At 42.2% G+C, this 20,048-nt stretch overlaps 1 protein-coding gene and 1 long non-coding RNA gene across 3 annotated transcripts in view; both read left to right on the top strand.

Annotated features, from left to right (window-relative positions):
• Positions 1–20,048, top strand: part of LOC135054643 (gastrula zinc finger protein XlCGF26.1-like) — a 127,873-nt gene that overhangs the window by 74,337 nt on the left and 33,488 nt on the right. The gene's annotated exons all lie outside the window — the stretch shown is intronic.
• On the top strand, positions 3,700–20,021 carry LOC135054644 (uncharacterized). 2 transcript variants are annotated; one of them, XR_010243547.1, is made up of 3 exons: positions 3,700–3,764; positions 19,260–19,425; positions 19,805–20,021. It is a non-coding gene; the product is annotated as an uncharacterized LOC135054644 (long non-coding RNA). The 2 variants fall into 2 exon arrangements; XR_010243546.1 differs by having other exon boundaries at positions 3,708–3,870.

The following is a 20,048-nucleotide window of genomic DNA, read 5'->3' as shown; positions in this document are numbered from 1 at the left end:
ACATACGTCGGCGATGCCGACAGTGAATCCCGTAGGTGTTTATGACAGAACACTCACGCCTGTCGACACAAGTGAACTAAAATGGGTATAACTGACAGGGAGCACACATAAAATACACACAAGCATGATTTCATACACATCTCTGAATCAGCTAGTGTTATAAAAGTCCAAATAACACTAGAAGACTGTGCCCCCCCCCCCCCTTTGGTGGGGACAGAGAGAAAATGGCGCTGACTCCAGTGTGTGTGAGGGCTAAGCCCCCCCCCCCTCCTCAGCGTGCTGTAGCCCTGTTATCTTAAATATGCAGGCCTTGGATCGTATATAGTGTAAACACACTATATACCACCTGAAAATGTTGTTCAGGGCGCACACTCCCTCCCCCCCTGCACCCAAGTAAATTGTTGGTGTGGGAGCACCGACGCGCCGCCGCTATGACTGGCGGGTTATCGCATGCAGAGCCCGGGGGCCCGTAGCTTCAGTAACTGCTGCCCAGGGCACTCCCCCCCCCCCCTGCACCCTATGAGTACCGCTGGCGTGTGGGAGGACGGAGCGCAGCCGCTGCTATGAAACTGGTGGGGGTATCGTACGCGGCGCCCGGGGCCCGTAGTATTCTTTTGCCAGTTAAAAGTTTTGACCTCAGTAACTGCTGCCCAGGGCGCTCCCCCCCAGCGCCCTGCACCCTGTGAGTGCCATTAGTGTGTGGGAGCACGGAGCGCAGTGCAACGCTACCGCTGCGCTTACCTCTGTTAGAGAAGTCTTCTGCTGTCTGACGTCTTCTGAACTTCTCATACTCACCGGCTTCTTTCTTCTGGCTTCTGTGAGGGGGGTGACGGCGCGGCTCCGGGAACAAGCAGCTAGGCTATACCAAGTGATCGAACCCTCTGGAGCTAATGGTGTCCAGTAGCCTAAGAAGCAGAGCCCTTAACTCAGCAGAAGTAGGTCTGATTTCTCTCCCCTCAGTCCCACGATGCAGGGAGCCTGTAGCCAGCAGGTCTGCCTGAAAATAAAAAACCTAACAAAGTCTTTTCCAGAGAAACTCAGTAGAGCTCCCCTAGTGTGTGTCCATTCACTCCTGGGCACAAATTCTAACTGAGGTCTGGAGGAGAGGCATAGAGGGAGGAGCCAGTTCACACCCAGTTTGTCTTTATAGTGTGCCCAAGCTCCTACGGATCCGTCTATACCCCATGGTCCTTTTGGAGTCCCCAGCATCCTCTAGGACGTAAGAGAAAGTAAATTATATTGAATACGGTAGAATACAGGTAACCAATGGAGGGACTGACAGAGCTGATCAGAAGACAATGAGTGGTTGGCGAGGAAGATAAGCCTCGCAGCTGCATTCAGAATGGATTGTAGTGGTGAGAGTCTATTTTCCGGGAAGACCAGTCAGGAGACTATTACAATAATCAATGCAGGAGATAATAAGAGCACGGATTAAAGTTTTTGTAGTGCCTTGTGTAACGTTGTATTTTGGATATATTTTTAAGATGCATGTAACATAGCCAGACACAGATAACACAATGGGAAGACCGAGTCACATTGACATATTTATTACAACACACTATACATGACACAAGCAATAGCAAACTGCTGTATAGCTCTGTCTGCAGTCACAGAACATAATAATAGGCAGGACCGGAAGTACTGTTCACATACAGGGCCGGTTCTGGCGCTCTGTGCGCCCCGGGCGGCAATAGGGGGTGTGGCTTCGTACAGGGGGCGTGGCCCTTTACGCCCCCTGTACAGACTGAAATGATGTGCGGTGCGCGATGACGTCATTGCGCACCGCACAGCAAAGGTCCTCTCCACGAAGGGAAACTAGACTTCGTGGAGAGGACCTTTGCTGTGCGGTGTACGATGACGTCATCGCACACCGCACAGTAAAGGTCCTCTCCATGAAGGGAAACTAGACGCCTTCACGTCTAGTTTCCCTTCACAGCGGCAGCGGGGGGCACACAGCAGCAGCGGATCTTGCCCTGGTGCGGCGCCCTCCGGAAGGCGGCGCCCCAGGCAAAAGTCCTGCTTGCCCGTGGCAAGATCCGCTACTGTACACATATATAAGTTCCAACGCGATATATCTCTGTACCTATATAATGTATTTCTACTGGTGTCTGGTGGGACTGATTGTTCCGTGACGTTGTTATACTGGCAGTCCACATGGTGTGTAGATGTGCCGGCTGGAGGTGTCCCGAGACCCTGAATAAGTTGGGGGGGTCCTACTTACATCCACCCAGATACATACCAGGGGACACAGACAGGTGACAACCTTGATGGTAAGTGAAGGAGAGGGAAGGGGCGACTCACTGATATTAACGCTGCCGCTAGGTGCAGGGGTGCGGTCAGCTAGATGTTAGGCTAATGTAAGTAGTATGGTATTATCTGGCGAGCTATATTACGTAGATAGCTATACTATGTGGGGTGCTATATTAAATAGGAAGATATACTATGTGGGAAGCTATACTATATGGGGAGCTATATTACGCAGAGAGCTATACTATGTGGGGTGCTAAGGGAGATATGTGGGGAACTATACTATGCAAGGAGCTATACTAGGTAGGCCGCTATATTATACATAGAGCTATACTACTGTATGTGGTGTGCTATACTATGGTGAGCTATATCACGTAGGGAGCTATACTATGTGGGGAGCTTTGTATATTATGTACTATACCTATTATAAGAAACTGACTTCCATTTAAAAATATTGATAATTCATCACAAAGCACAAAGATCATGATTATATCATTAGTAAACACTTTAGAATTGAAACCAATGTATGTGTACAAGCCGGCAACAGATAAAAGCGTTAGAGGGATCTCAATGTCACAAAAGGATATTTATACCATTCTGCTGGTCTTATGTGAGAAGCTGTATTATGTGGTTAGTTACATTAAGGGCGAAGCTAGACTGTATGGGCGGCAGTTCTACTGTATGTGGGGAGCTGTACGGAGTAGGGAGCTATACCTACTGTTAAAATAAACTCACGTGACATCCAGGTGCTGTACACCATGAGAATATAGAAGGGGAGCTATAGTACTGGTATGTGTGGGACGCTATACTATGTGAGGGAGCTATATTACGAGGGAGTGGGAGCTATGCTATTGATGGTGGGGGGGGGGGGGTTATACTATGCATTTGAGGGAGACATAATAATATAGGGAGCTATGCTATGGGGGGGTTATACTATGTGAAGGAGACATTATATAGGGAGCTATGCTATGGGGGGGTTATACTATATGAGGGAGACATTATATAGGAGGCTATACTATGTGAGGGAGGTATACTATAGGGTGGGATATACTGGGGGGGGGGCTATATTGTGCAGAGAGCAATACCATGGGGGGGATACAAATGTAAGGGAGATATACTATAGGGGGTGATAGGAGTATACTATGTGAGGGAGATACACTATAGGAGTATACTATGGGGCAGTGACAACAGCACAGGGATATTACCACCCATGTGTCAGTAACCTGTCTCCCCCCCGTGAGGCAGCACAAATAGTAACAGTGTATAATAATGCCTCAGTCACATACAGGACATCAGCTGTCTATGGAGGAACTCAGCACCCCCGTCACCGCCTCCTCTCACCCGAAAAAGGTCACACACAGGACTTCCGGTCCGTGCGTTCCACCCAACTTGTCTGTGCGGTCCACCCGGCTTCTGATTTCTGACCTCAGCGTTACACAGAACGGAAATGGTGGGAGCTATTCTCTATCTACTTCCGGGGGAGATCGGAGCGGATGCTTCGCATTGTCTGTGAGCTGGTAATGATCTGTATTATACAGGAGGAGCAGCCTGTGGTGTCCTGTTGTTATTATAATACAGGGGGCGCAGCCTGTGGTGTCCTATTATTATCATTATTTATACATGGTGAGCAGCCTGTGGTGTCCTGTTATTATTATACAGCGGGAGCAGCCTGTGGTGTCCTGTTATTATTATACAGCGGGAGCAGCCTGTGGTGTCCTGTTATTTTTATTATGACTATTATTATTATTAGTATAATACAGGGGGAGCAGCCGGAGGTGTACTGTTAATATTATTATTATTATACAGGGGGAGCAGTATGTTGTGTCCTATTAATATTATTATACAGGAGGAGGAGCAGCAGCCAATGGTGTCCTGTTGTAATGGTTATACAGAGGAAGCAGCTTGTGGTGGGATGTACTAAAAGGATGATCACAGAAAGGGATGATCGGGATGATTGCCTGTAGTTCCTATTCGCACCTCTAGATGTCACTATATTTTTTAACCTCAACTGAGAATTTACAAACTACAGCAAGCACATAAAGCTTTTAAATGATATATTCATAGTTAAAAAAAAGTAACAGCATTTATATTGTTTCTGCATCGGTTTATATCAACAAAGCCATATAATGAAATAAGGAAACCAGCATCCTAATATCAATATTGAGTCCTGGCACCCCCTACCATTTTCATACCTGGGACAGTTTTCTATGCGTTTCCAGTGGGATGATGGCTATATCTTTTTTATTTACGTGGGATGATCACGTTTTTAGCGCAGATATACATACCTGGGACTGTTTTCTATGCGTTTCCAGTGGGATGATGGCTATATCTTTTTTATTTACGTGGGATGATCACGTTTTTAGCGCAGATATACATACCTGGGACTGTTTTCTATGCGTTTCCGGTGGGATGATGGCTATATCTATGGTATTTACGTGGGATGATCACGTTTTTAGCGCAGATATACATACCTGGGACAGTTTTCTATGCGTTTCCAGTGGGATGATGGCTATATCTTTTTTATTTACGTGGGATGATCACGTTTTTAGCGCAGATAGACATACCTGGGACAGTTTTCTATGCGTTTCCAGTGGGATGATGGCTATATCTTTTTTATTTACGTGGGATGATCACGTTTTTAGCGCAGATATACATACCTGGGACAGTTTTCTATGCGTTTCCAGTGGGATGACGGCTATATCTTTTGTATTTACGTGGGATGATCACGTTTTTAGCGCAGATATACATACCTGGGACTGTTTTCTATGCGTTTCCAGTGGGATGATGGCTATATCTTTTTTATTTACGTGGGATGATCACATTTTTAGCGCAGATAGACATACCTGGGACAGTTTTCTATGCGTTTCCAGTGGGATGATGGCTATATATTTTTTATTTACGTGGGATGATCAAGTTTTTAGCGCAGATATACATACCTGGGACTGTTTTCTATGCGTTTCCAGTGGGATGATGGCTATATCTTTTTTATTTACGTGGGATGATCACGTTTTTAGCGCAGATATACATACCTGGGACTGTTTTCTATGCGTTTCCAGTGGGATGATGGCTATATCTTTTGTATTTACGTGGGATGATCACGTTTTTAGCGCAGATATATATACCTGGGACTGTTTTCTATGCGTTTCCAGTGGGATGATGGCTATATCTTTTTTATTTACGTGGGATGATCACGTTTTTAGCGCAGATATACATACCTAGGACTGTTTTCTATGCGTTTCCAGTGGGATGATGGCTATATCTTTTGTATTTACGTGGGATGATCACGTTTTTAGCGCAGATATACATACCTGGGACTGTTTTCTATGCGTTTCCGGTGGGATGATGGCTATATCTATGGTATTTACGTGGGATGATCACGTTTTTAGCGCAGATATACATACCTGGGACAGTTTTCTATGCGTTTCCAGTGGGATGATGGCTATATCTTTTTTATTTACGTGGGATGATCACGTTTTTAGCGCAGATATACATACCTGGGACTGTTTTCTATGCGTTTCCAGTGGGATGATGGCTATATCTTTTTTATTTACGTGGGATGATCACGTTTTTAGCGCAGATATACATACCTGGGACTGTTTTCTATGCGTTTCCAGTGGGATGATGGCTATATCTTTTGTATTTACGTGGGATGATCACGTTTTTAGCGCAGATATACATACCTGGGACAGTTCTCTATGCGTTTCCAGTGGGATGATGGCTATATCTTTTTTATTTACGTGGGATGATCACGTTTTTAGCGCAGATATACATACCTGGGACAGTTTTCTATGCGTTTCCAGTGGGATGACGGCTATATCTTTTGTATTTACGTGGGATGATCACGTTTTTAGCGCAGATATACATACCTGGGACTGTTTTCTATGCGTTTCCAGTGGGATGATGGCTATATCTTTTTTATTTACGTGGGATGATCACATTTTTAGCGCAGATAGACATACCTGGGACAGTTTTCTATGCGTTTCCAGTGGGATGATGGCTATATATTTTTTATTTACGTGGGATGATCAAGTTTTTAGCGCAGATATACATACCTGGGACTGTTTTCTATGCGTTTCCAGTGGGATGATGGCTATATCTTTTTTATTTACGTGGGATGATCACGTTTTTAGCGCAGATATACATACCTGGGACTGTTTTCTATGCGTTTCCAGTGGGATGATGGCTATATCTTTTGTATTTACGTGGGATGATCACGTTTTTAGCGCAGATATATATACCTGGGACTGTTTTCTATGCGTTTCCAGTGGGATGATGGCTATATCTTTTTTATTTACGTGGGATGATCACGTTTTTAGCGCAGATATACATACCTAGGACTGTTTTCTATGCGTTTCCAGTGGGATGATGGCTATATCTTTTGTATTTACGTGGGATGATCACGTTTTTAGCGCAGATATACATACCTGGGACTGTTTTCTATGCGTTTCCGGTGGGATGATGGCTATATCTATGGTATTTACGTGGGATGATCACGTTTTTAGCGCAGATATACATACCTGGGACAGTTTTCTATGCGTTTCCAGTGGGATGATGGCTATATCTTTTTTATTTACGTGGGATGATCACGTTTTTAGCGCAGATATACATACCTGGGACTGTTTTCTATGCGTTTCCAGTGGGATGATGGCTATATCTTTTTTATTTACGTGGGATGATCACGTTTTTAGCGCAGATATACATACCTGGGACTGTTTTCTATGCGTTTCCAGTGGGATGATGGCTATATCTTTTGTATTTACGTGGGATGATCACGTTTTTAGCGCAGATATACATACCTGGGACAGTTCTCTATGCGTTTCCAGTGGGATGATGGCTATATCTTTTTTATTTACGTGGGATGATCACGTTTTTAGCGCAGATATACATACCTGGGACTGTTTTCTATGCGTTTCCAGTGGGATGATGGCTATATCTTTTTTATTTACGTGGGATGATCACGTTTTTAGCGCAGATATACATACCTGGGACTGTTTTCTATGCGTTTCCAGTGGGATGATGGCTATATCTTTTTTATTTACGTGGGATGATCACGTTTTTAGCGCAGATATACATACCTGGGACTGTTTTCTATGCGTTTCCAGTGGGATGATGGCTATATCTTTTTTATTTACGTGGGATGATCACGTTTTTAGCGCAGATATACATACCTGGGACTGTTTTCTATGCGTTTCCGGTGGGATGATGGCTATATCTATGGTATTTACGTGGGATGATCACGTTTTTAGCGCAGATATACATACCTGGGACAGTTTTCTATGCGTTTCCAGTGGGATGATGGCTATATCTTTTTTATTTACGTGGGATGATCACGTTTTTAGCGCAGATATACATACCTGGGACTGTTTTCTATGCGTTTCCGGTGGGATGATGGCTATATCTTTTTTATTTACGTGGGATGATCACGTTTTTAGCGCAGATATACATACCTGGGACTGTTTTCTATGCGTTTCCGGTGGGATGATGGCTATATCTTTTGTATTTACGTGGGATGATCACGTTTTTAGCGCAGATATACATACCTGGGACAGTTTTCTATGCGTTTCCAGTGGGATGATGGCTATATCTTTTTTATTTACGTGGGATGATCACGTTTTTAGCGCAGATAGACATACCTGGGACTGTTTTCTATGCGTTTCAAGTGGGATGATGGCTATATCTTTTTTATTTACGTGGGATGATCACGTTTTTAGCGCAGATATACATACCTGGGACTGTTTTCTATGCATTTCCGGTGGGATGATGGCTATATCTTTTGTATTTACGTGGGATGATCACGTTTTTAGCGCAGATATACATACCTGGGACAGTTTTCTATGCGTTTCCGGTGGGATGATGGCTATATCTTTTGTATTTACGTGGGATGATCACGTTTTTAGCGCAGATATATATACCTGGGACTGTTTTCTATGCGTTTCCAGTGGGATGATGGCTATATCTTTTGTATTTACGTGGGATGATCACGTTTTTAGCGCAGATATACATACCTGGGACTGTTTTCTACGCGTTTCCAGTGGGATGACGGCTATATCTTTTGTATTTACGTGGGATGATCACGTTTTTAGCGCAGATATACATACCTGGGACTGTTTTCTACGCGTTTCCAGTGGGATGACGGCTATATCTTTTGTATTTACGTGGGATGATCACGTTTTTAGCGCAGATATACATACCTGGGACTGTTTTCTATGCGTTTCCAGTGGGATGATGGCTATATCTTTTTTTATTTACGTGGGATGATCACATTTTTAGCGCAGATAGACATACCTGGGACAGTTTTCTATGCGTTTCCAGTGGGATGATGGCTATATATTTTTTATTTACGTGGGATGATCAAGTTTTTAGCGCAGATATACATACCTGGGACTGTTTTCTATGCGTTTCCAGTGGGATGATGGCTATATCTTTTTTATTTACGTGGGATGATCACGTTTTTAGCGCAGATATACATACCTGGGACTATTTTCTATGCGTTTCCAGTGGGATGATGGCTATATCTTTTGTATTTACGTGGGATGATCACGTTTTTAGCGCAGATATATATACCTGGGACTGTTTTCTATGCGTTTCCAGTGGGATGATGGCTATATCTTTTTTATTTACGTGGGATGATCACGTTTTTAGCGCAGATATACATACCTAGGACTGTTTTCTATGCGTTTCCAGTGGGATGATGGCTATATCTTTTGTATTTACGTGGGATGATCACGTTTTTAGCGCAGATATACATACCTGGGACTGTTTTCTATGCGTTTCCGGTGGGATGATGGCTATATCTATGGTATTTACGTGGGATGATCACGTTTTTAGCGCAGATATACATACCTGGGACAGTTTTCTATGCGTTTCCAGTGGGATGATGGCTATATCTTTTTTATTTACGTGGGATGATCACGTTTTTAGCGCAGATATACATACCTGGGACTGTTTTCTATGCGTTTCCAGTGGGATGATGGCTATATCTTTTTTATTTACGTGGGATGATCACGTTTTTAGCGCAGATATACATACCTGGGACTGTTTTCTATGCGTTTCCAGTGGGATGATGGCTATATCTTTTGTATTTACGTGGGATGATCACGTTTTTAGCGCAGATATACATACCTGGGACAGTTCTCTATGCGTTTCCAGTGGGATGATGGCTATATCTTTTTTATTTACGTGGGATGATCACGTTTTTAGCGCAGATATACATACCTGGGACTGTTTTCTATGCGTTTCCAGTGGGATGATGGCTATATCTTTTTTATTTACGTGGGATGATCACGTTTTTAGCGCAGATATACATACCTGGGACTGTTTTCTATGCGTTTCCAGTGGGATGATGGCTATATCTTTTTTATTTACGTGGGATGATCACGTTTTTAGCGCAGATATACATACCTGGGACTGTTTTCTATGCGTTTCCAGTGGGATGATGGCTGTATCTTTTGTATTTACGTGGGATGATCACGTTTTTAGCGCAGATATACATACCTGGGACTGTTTTCTATGCGTTTCCGGTGGGATGATGGCTATATCTTTTTTATTTACGTGGGATGATCACGTTTTTAGCGCAGATATACATACCTGGGACTGTTTTCTATGCGTTTCCAGTGGGATGATGGCTATATCTTTTTTATTTACGTGGGATGATCACGTTTTTAGCGCAGATATACATACCTGGGACTGTTTTCTATGCGTTTCCGGTGGGATGATGGCTATATCTATGGTATTTACGTGGGATGATCACGTTTTTAGCGCAGATATACATACCTGGGACAGTTTTCTATGCGTTTCCAGTGGGATGATGGCTATATCTTTTTTATTTACGTGGGATGATCACGTTTTTAGCGCAGATATACATACCTGGGACTGTTTTCTATGCGTTTCCGGTGGGATGATGGCTATATCTTTTTTATTTACGTGGGATGATCACGTTTTTAGCGCAGATATACATACCTGGGACTGTTTTCTATGCGTTTCCGGTGGGATGATGGCTATATCTTTTGTATTTACGTGGGATGATCACGTTTTTAGCGCAGATATACATACCTGGGACAGTTTTCTATGCGTTTCCAGTGGGATGATGGCTATATCTTTTTTATTTACGTGGGATGATCACGTTTTTAGCGCAGATATACATACCTGGGACTGTTTTCTATGCGTTTCCAGTGGGATGATGGCTATATCTTTTTTATTTACGTGGGATGATCACGTTTTTAGCGCAGATATACATACCTGGGACTGTTTTCTATGCGTTTCCAGTGGGATGATGGCTATATCTTTTTTATTTACGTGGGATGATCACGTTTTTAGCGCAGATATACATACCTGGGACTGTTTTCTACGCGTTTCCAGTGGGATGACGGCTATATCTTTTGTATTTACGTGGGATGATCACGTTTTTAGCGCAGATATACATACCTGGGACTGTTTTCTATGCGTTTCCAGTGGGATGATGGCTATATCTTTTTTATTTACGTGGGATGATCACATTTTTAGCGCAGATAGACATACCTGGGACAGTTTTCTATGCGTTTCCAGTGGGATGATGGCTATATATTTTTTATTTACGTGGGATGATCAAGTTTTTAGCGCAGATATACATACCTGGGACTGTTTTCTATGCGTTTCCAGTGGGATGATGGCTATATCTTTTTTATTTACGTGGGATGATCACGTTTTTAGCGCAGATATACATACCTGGGACTGTTTTCTATGCGTTTCCAGTGGGATGATGGCTATATCTTTTGTATTTACGTGGGATGATCACGTTTTTAGCGCAGATATATATACCTGGGACTGTTTTCTATGCGTTTCCAGTGGGATGATGGCTATATCTTTTTTATTTACGTGGGATGATCACGTTTTTAGCGCAGATATACATACCTAGGACTGTTTTCTATGCGTTTCCAGTGGGATGATGGCTATATCTTTTGTATTTACGTGGGATGATCACGTTTTTAGCGCAGATATACATACCTGGGACTGTTTTCTATGCGTTTCCGGTGGGATGATGGCTATATCTATGGTATTTACGTGGGATGATCACGTTTTTAGCGCAGATATACATACCTGGGACAGTTTTCTATGCGTTTCCAGTGGGATGATGGCTATATCTTTTTTATTTACGTGGGATGATCACGTTTTTAGCGCAGATATACATACCTGGGACTGTTTTCTATGCGTTTCCAGTGGGATGATGGCTATATCTTTTTTATTTACGTGGGATGATCACGTTTTTAGCGCAGATATACATACCTGGGACTGTTTTCTATGCGTTTCCAGTGGGATGATGGCTATATCTTTTGTATTTACGTGGGATGATCACGTTTTTAGCGCAGATATACATACCTGGGACAGTTCTCTATGCGTTTCCAGTGGGATGATGGCTATATCTTTTTTATTTACGTGGGATGATCACGTTTTTAGCGCAGATATACATACCTGGGACTGTTTTCTATGCGTTTCCAGTGGGATGATGGCTATATCTTTTTTATTTACGTGGGATGATCACGTTTTTAGCGCAGATATACATACCTGGGACTGTTTTCTATGCGTTTCCAGTGGGATGATGGCTATATCTTTTTTATTTACGTGGGATGATCACGTTTTTAGCGCAGATATACATACCTGGGACTGTTTTCTATGCGTTTCCAGTGGGATGATGGCTATATCTTTTTTATTTACGTGGGATGATCACGTTTTTAGCGCAGATATACATACCTGGGACTGTTTTCTATGCGTTTCCGGTGGGATGATGGCTATATCTATGGTATTTACGTGGGATGATCACGTTTTTAGCGCAGATATACATACCTGGGACAGTTTTCTATGCGTTTCCAGTGGGATGATGGCTATATCTTTTTTATTTACGTGGGATGATCACGTTTTTAGCGCAGATATACATACCTGGGACTGTTTTCTATGCGTTTCCGGTGGGATGATGGCTATATCTTTTTTATTTACGTGGGATGATCACGTTTTTAGCGCAGATATACATACCTGGGACTGTTTTCTATGCGTTTCCGGTGGGATGATGGCTATATCTTTTGTATTTACGTGGGATGATCACGTTTTTAGCGCAGATATACATACCTGGGACAGTTTTCTATGCGTTTCCAGTGGGATGATGGCTATATCTTTTTTATTTACGTGGGATGATCACGTTTTTAGCGCAGATAGACATACCTGGGACTGTTTTCTATGCGTTTCCAGTGGGATGATGGCTATATCTTTTTTATTTACGTGGGATGATCACGTTTTTAGCGCAGATATACATACCTGGGACTGTTTTCTATGCATTTCCGGTGGGATGATGGCTATATCTTTTGTATTTACGTGGGATGATCACGTTTTTAGCGCAGATATACATACCTGGGACAGTTTTCTATGCGTTTCCGGTGGGATGATGGCTATATCTTTTGTATTTACGTGGGATGATCACGTTTTTAGCGCAGATATATATACCTGGGACTGTTTTCTATGCGTTTCCAGTGGGATGATGGCTATATCTTTTGTATTTACGTGGGATGATCACGTTTTTAGCGCAGATATACATACCTGGGACTGTTTTCTACGCGTTTCCAGTGGGATGACGGCTATATCTTTTGTATTTACGTGGGATGATCACGTTTTTAGCGCAGATATACATACCTGGGACTGTTTTCTACGCGTTTCCAGTGGGATGACGGCTATATCTTTTGTATTTACGTGGGATGATCACGTTTTTAGCGCAGATATACATACCTGGGACTGTTTTCTATGCGTTTCCAGTGGGATGATGGCTATATCTTTTTTATTTACGTGGGATGATCACATTTTTAGCGCAGATAGACATACCTGGGACAGTTTTCTATGCGTTTCCAGTGGGATGATGGCTATATATTTTTTATTTACGTGGGATGATCAAGTTTTTAGCGCAGATAGACATACCTGGGACTGTTTTCTATGCGTTTCCAGTGGGATGATGGCTATATCTTTTTTATTTACGTGGGATGATCACGTTTTTAGCGCAGATATACATACCTGGGACTATTTTCTATGCGTTTCCAGTGGGATGATGGCTATATCTTTTGTATTTACGTGGGATGATCACGTTTTTAGCGCAGATATATATACCTGGGACTGTTTTCTATGCGTTTCCAGTGGGATGATGGCTATATCTTTTTTATTTACGTGGGATGATCACGTTTTTAGCGCAGATATACATACCTAGGACTGTTTTCTATGCGTTTCCAGTGGGATGATGGCTATATCTTTTTTATTTACGTGGGATGATCACGTTTTTAGCGCAGATATACATACCTGGGACTGTTTTCTATGCGTTTCCAGTGGGATGATGGCTATATCTTTTTTATTTACGTGGGATGATCACGTTTTTAGCGCAGATATACATACCTGGGACTGCTTTCTATGCGTTTCCAGTGGGATGATGGCTATATCTTTTGTATTTACGTGGGATGATCACGTTTTTAGCGCAGATATACATACCTGGGACAGTTCTCTATGCGTTTCCAGTGGGATGATGGCTATATCTTTTTTATTTACGTGGGATGATCACGTTTTTAGCGCAGATATACATACCTGGGACTGTTTTCTATGCGTTTCCAGTGGGATGATGGCTATATCTTTTTTATTTACGTGGGATGATCACGTTTTTAGCGCAGATATACATACCTGGGACTGTTTTCTATGCGTTTCCAGTGGGATGATGGCTATATCTTTTTTATTTACGTGGGATGATCACGTTTTTAGCGCAGATATACATACCTGGGACTGTTTTCTATGCGTTTCCAGTGGGATGATGGCTGTATCTTTTGTATTTACGTGGGATGATCACGTTTTTAGCGCAGATATACATACCTGGGACTGTTTTCTATGCGTTTCCGGTGGGATGATGGCTATATCTTTTTTATTTACGTGGGATGATCACGTTTTTAGCGCAGATATACATACCTGGGACTGTTTTCTATGCGTTTCCAGTGGGATGATGGCTATATCTTTTTTATTTACGTGGGATGATCACGTTTTTAGCGCAGATATACATACCTGGGACTGTTTTCTATGCGTTTCCGGTGGGATGATGGCTATATCTATGGTATTTACGTGGGATGATCACGTTTTTAGCGCAGATATACATACCTGGGACAGTTTTCTATGCATTTCCAGTGGGATGATGGCTATATCTTTTTTATTTACGTGGGATGATCACGTTTTTAGCGCAGATATACATACCTGGGACTGTTTTCTATGCGTTTCCGGTGGGATGATGGCTATATCTTTTTTATTTACGTGGGATGATCACGTTTTTAGCGCAGATATACATACCTGGGACTGTTTTCTATGCGTTTCCGGTGGGATGATGGCTATATCTTTTGTATTTACGTGGGATGATCACGTTTTTAGCGCAGATATACATACCTGGGACAGTTTTCTATGCGTTTCCAGTGGGATGATGGCTATATCTTTTTTATTTACGTGGGATGATCACGTTTTTAGCGCAGATATACATACCTGGGACTGTTTTCTATGCGTTTCCAGTGGGATGATGGCTATATCTTTTTTATTTACGTGGGATGATCACGTTTTTAGCGCAGATATACATACCTGGGACTGTTTTCTATGCGTTTCCAGTGGGATGATGGCTAAATCTTTTGTATTTACGTGGGATGATCATGTTTTTAGCGCAGATATATATACCTGGGACTGTTTTCTATGCGTTTCCAGTGGGATGATGGCTATATCTTTTTTATTTACGTGGGATGATCACATTTTTAGCACAGATATACATACCTTGGACTGTTTTTTATGCGTTTCCGTTGGGATGATGGCTATATCTTTTTTATTTACGTGGGATGTATATCTGCGCTAAAAACGTGATCATCCCACGTAAATAAAAAAGATATAGCCATCATCCCACTGGAAACGCATAGAAAACAGTCCCAGGTATGTATATCTGCGCTAAAAACGTGATCATCCCACATAAATAAAAAAGATATAGCCATCATCCCACTGGAAACGCATAGAAAACAGTCCCAGGTATGTATATCTGCGCTAAAAACGTGATCATCCCACGTAAATAAAAAAGATATAGCCATCATCCCAACGGAAACGCATAAAAAACAGTCCCAGGTATGTATATCTGCGCTAAAAATGTGATCATCCCACGTAAATAAAAAAGATATAGCCATCATCCCACTGGAAACGCATAGAAAACAGTCCCAGGTACATATATCTGCGCTAAAAACGTGATCATCCCACGTAAATACAAAAGATATAGCCATCATCCCAACGGAAACGCATAGAAAACAGTCCCAGGTATGTGTATCTGCGCTAAAAACGTGATCATCCCACGTAAATAAAAAAGATATAGCCATCATCCCAACGGAAACGCATAGAAAACAGTCCCAGGTATGTATATCTGCGCTAAAAACTTGATCATCCCACGTAAATAAAAAAGATATAGCCATCATCCCAACGAAAACGCATAAAAAACAGTCCCAGGTATGTATATCTGCGCTAAAAACGTGATCATCCCACGTAAATAAAAAAGATATAGCCATCATCCCACTGGAAACGCATAGAAAACAGTCCCAGGTATATATATATGCGCTAAAAACGTGATCATCCCACGTAAATACAAAAGATATAGCCATCATCCCACTGGAAACGCATAGAAAACTGTCCCAGGTATGTCTATCTGCGCTAAAAACGTGATCATCCCACATAAATAAAAAAGATATAGCCATCATCCCACTGGAAACGCATAGAAAACAGTCCCAGGTATGTATATCTGCGCTAAAAACGTGATCATCCCACGTAAATAAAAAAGATATAGACATCATCCCACTGGAAACGCATAGAAAACAGTCCCAGGTATGTATATCTGCGCTAAAAACGTGATCATCCCACGTAAATAAAAAAGATATAGCCATCATCCCACTGGAAACGCATAGAAAACAGTCCCAGGTATGTATATCTGCGCTAAAAACGTGATCATCCCACGTAAATACAAAAGATATAGCCATCATCCCACTGGCAACGCATAGAAAACAGTCCCAGGTATGTATATCTGCGCTAAAAACGTGATCATCCCACGTAAATAAAAAAGATATAGCCATCATCCCAACGGAAATGCATAAAAAACAGTCCCAGGTATGTATATCTGCTCTAAAAACGTGATCATCCCACGTAAATAAAAAAGATATAGCCATCATCCCACTGGAAACGCATAGAAAACAGTCCCAGGTATGTGTATCTGCGCTAAAAACGTGATCATCCCACGTAAATAAAAAAGATATAGCCATCATCCCAACGGAAACGCATAGAAAACAGTCCCAGGTATGTATATCTGCGCTAAAAACGTGATCATCCCACGTAAATAAAAAAGATATAGCCATCATCCCACTGGAAACGCATAGAAAACAGTCCCAGGTATATATATCTGCGCTAAAAACGTGATCATCCCACGTAAATACAAAAGATATAGCCATCATCCCACTGGAAACGCATAGAAAACTGTCCCAGGTATGTATATCTGCGCTAAAAACGTGATCATCCCACGTAAATAAAAAAGATATAGACATCATCCCACTGGAAACGCATAGAAAACAGTCCCAGGTATGTATATCTGCGCTAAAAACGTGATCATCCCACGTAAATAAAAAAGACATAGCCATCATCCTACTGGAAATGCATAGAAAACAGTCCCAGGTATGTATATCTGCGCTAAAAACGTGATCATCCCACGTAAATACAAAAGATATAGCCATCATCCCACTGGCAACGCATAGAAAACAGTCCCAGGTATGTATATCTGCGCTAAAAACGTGATCATCCCACGTAAATAAAAAAGATATAGCCATCATCCCAACGGAAACGCATAAAAAACAGTCCCAGGTATGTATATCTGCTCTAAAAACGTGATCATCCCACGTAAATAAAAAAGATATAGCCATCATCCCACTGGAAACGCATAGAAAACAGTCCCAGGTATGTATATCTGCGCTAAAAATGTGATCATCCCACGTAAATAAAAAAGATATAGCCATCATCCCACTGGAAATGCATAGAAAACAGTCCCAGGTATGTATATCTGCGCTAAAAACGTGATCATCCCACGTAAATAAAAAAGATATAGCCATCATCCCACTGGAAACGCATAGAAAACAGTCCCAGGTATGTATATCTGCGCTAAAACGTTATCATCCCACGTAAATAAAAAAAGATATAGCCATCATCCCACTGGAAACGCATAGAAAACAGTCCCAGGTATGTATATCTGCGCTAAAAACGTGATCATCCCACGTAAATAAAAAAGATATAGCCATCATCCCACTGGAAACGCATAGAAAACAGTCCCAGGTATGTGTATCTGCGCTAAAAACGTGATCATCCCACGTAAATAAAAAAGATATAGTCATCATCCCAACGGAAACGCATAGACAACAGTCCCAGGTATGTATATCTGCGCTAAAAACTTGATCATCCCACGTAAATAAAAAAGATATAGCCATCATCCCAACGGAAACGCATAAAAAAACAGTCCCAGGTATGTATATCTGCGCTAAAAACGTGATCATCCCACGTAAATAAAAAAGATATATAGCCATCATCCCACTGGAAACGCATAGAAAACTGTCCCAGGTATGTCTATCTGCGCTAAAAATATGATCATCCCACGTAAATAAAAAAGATATAGCCATCATCCCACTGGAAACGCATAGAAAACTGTCCCAGGTATGTATATCTGCGCTAAAAACGCGATCTTCCCACGTAAATACAAAAGATATAGCCATCACCCCACTGGAAACGCATAGAAAACAGTCCCAGGTATGTATATCTGCGCTAAAAACGTGATCATCCCACGTAAATAAAAAAGATATAGCCATCATCCCACTGGAAACGCATAGAAAACAGTCCCAGGTATACGGAAATGTGATTATCACGCGGTCATCCAATGTAAATTTTAATCGATTTTTATGCAGTTTATAAAACAGAAATTAAGTGTACTTTAACACCTTATGCAATGGTATGTGTATGTGTACATATATTATACTATATAATAAATGTGGGATAATGTACTTTTTACTGCAAATTTATAAAGATATTATAAGTCATTTTTCGGGCCTGACTTACATAAAATTTGATGTTATATGATGTTTTTTTGTTTGTTAATCTTTAAATTAAGTAAAAAATTCTGACATCTAGTGTCTTGGAGGTGAACTGCATGTAATCATCCCGATCATCCCTTTCTGTGATCATCCTTTTAGTACATCCCGCTTGTGGTGTTGTTACTATAATGCGGCAGCTCTCTGCTTTCACATTTCTATAATGCAGGTAGAGTAACCAGTGGTGTCACATTTCTAGAATGCAGGGAAGCAGATCTTGATGTCACACTATTATAATGTGGAGGGAGCAGACCCTGGTGTAACTAATGCAGGAAGAGCAGACTGTGGTGACTAGATTGGGTGGGTACCTTTCTGCTCCCAGTACCATCCCCGATCCTCTCTTGTCAAAAATCGTTGTGCCTGTCATTCCTGTCGATCTGGCTTTTCTCTGATTGGTCAGAACGTGAGAAAAGCTCTGTGGATTGGTTAGCGTTAACCCTTATAGGCCCTACACACTGGCCGATCCACCGCTGAGCTGCCCGACGGAGGATACAGGCGACCCGGCGGCGGGGGGACAGTGATGGGGGGAGTGAAGTTTCTTCACTCCCCCGTCACCCGGCTGCATTGAAGTGCAGGCAAATATGGACGAGATCGTCCATATTGGCCTGCATGTACAGCCGATGTACAGCATCGTTCATCGCTGGAGCCTCCACACTGCACAATATGAACGTTATCTCATTCATTAATGAACGAGATCGTTCATATCGTGCAGTCTAACCAATCAGGGTAGCTTTTCTCAAACTCTGACCAATCAGAGAAATGCCTCTGTTTTGCAATTTTATTTCCACTTTAGGTTTATTATGGGTTGGAGTCATCATCTTAACTGTCTCTTTTATGCAGAGTGACGATATCTTCCTAGACATTTGTCCTGTGATGCATTATAAAGTCACATGAGACGCATCCTGCATGAATTAATGAGTCACTGAGGATGGACAAGGACCGGAGTCCTATGACTGAGAGGATACTAAATCTCACCCTGGAGATCATCTACCTGCTGACTGGGGAGGTGAGAGGATCTGGGAGTGTCACAGTGACATCACTCTATAGTAATAATACAGGGACTTGACTGGGGAGGTGAGGAGACCTGGCAGTGTCACAGTGACATCACTTATATCTATATTAATAATAAAGGGACGTGACTGGGGAGGTGAGGGGATCTGGGAGTGTCACAGTGACATCACTTATATCTATAGTAATAATACAGGGACATGACTGGGGAGGTGAGGGGATCTGGTAGTGTCACAGTGACCTCACTTATATCCATAGTAATAATACAGGGACATGACTGGGGAGGTGAGGGGATCTGGGAGTGTTACAGTGATATCACTTATCTATAGTAATAATCTCAGAGTGTATACAGTGATAATGTGTTGTCCAATACACAGGGTTACACAGTCGTGAAGAAGACATCCATTGAGCGTGAGACAACCTGCAGCCATCCCCGTGGGTCAAGAGGACTGAGCAGGACCCAGAGCCTCATCATGATGCCTCCACCTCACTCACTGATACATGAGAGACACAATGACCAGAAGATCCTGGAACTCACCAACAAGATCATTCAGCTGCTGACTGGAGAGGTGTCTGCTGGGAATGGGACATTATACAGGGGATGTGTCTGGGTGATGACTG

This window comes from Pseudophryne corroboree, chromosome 3, assembly GCF_028390025.1.
Source record: "Pseudophryne corroboree isolate aPseCor3 chromosome 3, aPseCor3.hap2, whole genome shotgun sequence".
NCBI classification, from domain to species: Eukaryota; Metazoa; Chordata; class Amphibia; order Anura; family Myobatrachidae; genus Pseudophryne; species Pseudophryne corroboree.
Note: the sequence above shows the minus strand (reverse complement) of the source record. Positions and strands in the feature narration are given on the sequence as shown.